General features: G+C 45.2%; 1 pseudogene; it reads right to left on the bottom strand.

Moving 5' to 3' along the window:
- Positions 1 to 2,469: 2,469 nt before the first annotated feature.
- On the bottom strand, positions 2,470 to 2,885 carry LOC102498126 (60S ribosomal protein L31 pseudogene; annotated as a pseudogene).
- Positions 2,886 to 3,146: the final 261 nt, after the last annotated feature.

Below are 3,146 nucleotides of genomic sequence, written 5' to 3'. Positions count from 1 at the left end.
CACGTTCTTTAATGGAGCTCCACCTTCAGGAGTTGTTTTGTGGTTTTTCTTGATTTGTGCCATAGGGCGCATCTGCTCCCTGAGACAGACAGAAACAGAAGGAGAAAGTGAGAACCACCCTCCAGGGGCACACATGCTTGGAGTGATTTTCAAGCTACTAAGTCCGCGTCTCAAACCAGAGTTGGCCACGTGGGATTCAGCGCCTTAACCACCACGCCCCCTGCTGGCCTTGCACCTGCAAGGCTATGAGCAGAGAGAAGGCACACAGAGATGGCAGGTTCCAGGGGCAGGATGAAGCTGCAAACACTGCATATAAACCAGTGCCTGCTCTCCTGAGTGACTTCCGGGTCCTGATTGAGCAGCGGCCGTTGAAGAGAATGCATCAGTAACGGTGGGCAGGGAGAGGCTGCGTAGTAGTAAAACATGGAATTCATGGGCGACCATTCTGACTTTCCAGAGAAGGTCCTCGAACATCCTGACTGTACCGCATAAAACATGCATAGTTTGCACTGGCCCCGTGGCCCAGGAGTTAAGGAACCTGGACCTCACATGGCCGACTGTACTGTTTGAATCCCAGATCCTGTGGCTTGAGAAATGTGCTGGCCGTGTGTGTGTGCATGTGCAAAACCCCAGGATGGAGAAATGGAGGCAAAGGGGTTGCAGTATGACTATTAACCATAGGGTTGCGCTCTCTCTCTCTCTCTCTTTCTCTCTCTCTGGTGAGTGCTTGTAAATCTCTGACAAATAAAAAAAATGTGCATTCTTTAAGCCTACCCTTTATACTTTTGGGGGGCTACAGTTCATACGTGGATTGCCATAGCTATTTCCCTGGGTAAGAATTTCCCCAGTGTATTATTGGGGTGCAGAGAGGAGGCTGACAGGTAGAGGAGCAGATGAAAAAAGCTCCCTTCTCAGTAGAAATAGCTCACAGTCCTCTGCTCTACAGCTGGTTTTGTCTTTGTTTATTTTGAAAGGAACCTGGTCTTGGGTCTATTGACCAAGCACATCATGATAATCTATTGTTGAACAAAAAGTGTTTCGGATTTCCAACTGACAATATGCATGATAGATGCTTAGTTTCATGCATAGAACTACTTCTGTCATTATTATTATCGTTATTTTAGTTTTGCTATAGGGTGTGTGTGTGAGAGAGAGAGAGTGTGACAGAGGGAGAGAAAGTGAGAAATCACCACCACCACCCACCACCCCCCCCCACCAGGGCGATGGGGCCATGCCCAAATCCTTTCTCCTCCATTCTCCTTTCAGGATTTTGGGCATGTACGCACACATGCCCAGGATGTTTTGCAAGTCACTAGGTCCAGGACTCAAATCGCTCTGTTGGTCATTTGGAACCCAGTAGCCTTAACCACCACACTGCTGGCTGCCACGATTTTTTTTTTTATAATTGCCCGAGGGCATGTGTGTTCACCAGAAGAGACTTAGAGACAGAGAGAAAGAGACAGAGAAACTACCACCTAATGGGGCATGATCATGCCACAATCCCTTCTCCATTTCTCCCTCCTGTCAGGATTTGGGGCATACACACATGTGCATGCACACACACATGCCTGGAAGGTCTTTCAAGCTGCCAGAACCAGGACTCAAACTGCAGTTAGCCATGTGGAATCTGGCTCCCTTAACCACTAGGCCATGAACCTGGCTTCGGTTTACTTTTTTCATCTGTGCTCGGGGATGTGCTTATTACTTAAATAGCATACTATTAACCATCTTTCTCACTTTAGAGTTGATTAAATATCAAAGGGAACTTTCTTTTTTCAAAGCTTTATTAGTTTACCTCTACCTCAGTACTTTTGGTTGGTTGTTTTTAAAAACATTTTTCTGTAGGGAGTAAGGGGGTGGGTTTCAAAAAGTTCGAGGAAAATGCATATTATGAAAAAGCTGTCCCTGGATTTCAAATACTTTTTGCACCAAAATGAGCTCGTACTTCAATTGCATCTTACCATTAACTTTCTGAAGTACTCTTACATTCATGCACATAATTATATTTGCGCATTGAGATCCCTTCCATATCAGAGCTAGAAAGAAAGATCCTTGAGGCCCTCTCATCTCTGCCCAGCATGGATGAACCAGCCTAGAGAGTCCCTTTGAAGAGGAGTTGCTGGTATAGGATTTTAGAAATGCATTTGTTGGGAAGATTAACTACTTCTTCTTTTTTAAAAGCTTGCCAGAGGGTGAGTGTGCATACTGGAGAGAGGCAGAGAGAGAGAGAGAGAGAAAGTGAGAAAACACTCCTTCTGTGGGGAATGGTAATAGTGGGATCCCTTCTCCTGCATTTTTCCTCCTTTAGGAATTCTGGGCATGTGCCAGGCATATTTTTTTAACCCACTGGATCTGGGACTTGAACTATGCAGTCAGCCATGTGGGATCCAGTCACCTTAACCAACATGCCATGGGCTTGCACCTACTTTTTTTTTTTTTGGTTTTATAACTTTATTTGAAAATCGGCAGTTAGTTCTCATCCACATTGACTGTTAGTAGATTTTTGAATGTGGTAACAGGTACATAGGTCACCAGAGTGTAGAGCTTGTTGGGTGAATCTTCATCCTTGTTTCATTTTCTGGACAACCGCACACGGATTCGATATGGGACGTTCCTTATTCCTTTGGCCCAGACAGCTTTGTTGAGCCTGGTATCAATGCGCACATCTGGAGTCCCCATCTCTTTCATGGCAAATTTCCAGATTTCTTTGAGTGCCCGAGGGGCATGTATATTGAAGCCCACGCCATGGATGTGATTGTGAATGTTGATGGTGTATTCCCGGGTCACCACCTCGCTGATGGCAGAGCGGCCCTTCTTCTTCTCGCCACCCTTCTTTGCGGGAGCCATTCTGCTGGGCCTAAGCTGGAAAGAAAGAACGCAGAGGATTGTCGCACCTACTTTTTCTTATTTTTATGCTTTTCAATAACAGCACCATTTTACGTAGTGAAGCAATACTTGGAATTTAAATGGATAGAGCAAAGGTTCCCAAACACAAGCATGGAAGGTAAGACCAGAGGTCGAGGCAGAGGGAGAAGTCCTGAGGGCCTTATGTTGATAGGCTGCCTTGTTTTCACTTGGAATTTAATACATGATATTGTTTGCAATTTTAAAAATGGAAACATTCTTAATGTCTATCTGTAGGGACC

This window comes from Tupaia chinensis, unplaced genomic scaffold (assembly GCF_000334495.1).
Source record: "Tupaia chinensis unplaced genomic scaffold, TupChi_1.0 Scaffold000515_1, whole genome shotgun sequence".
Classification (NCBI taxonomy): domain Eukaryota; kingdom Metazoa; phylum Chordata; class Mammalia; order Scandentia; family Tupaiidae; genus Tupaia; species Tupaia belangeri.
Note: the sequence above shows the minus strand (reverse complement) of the source record. Positions and strands in the feature narration are given on the sequence as shown.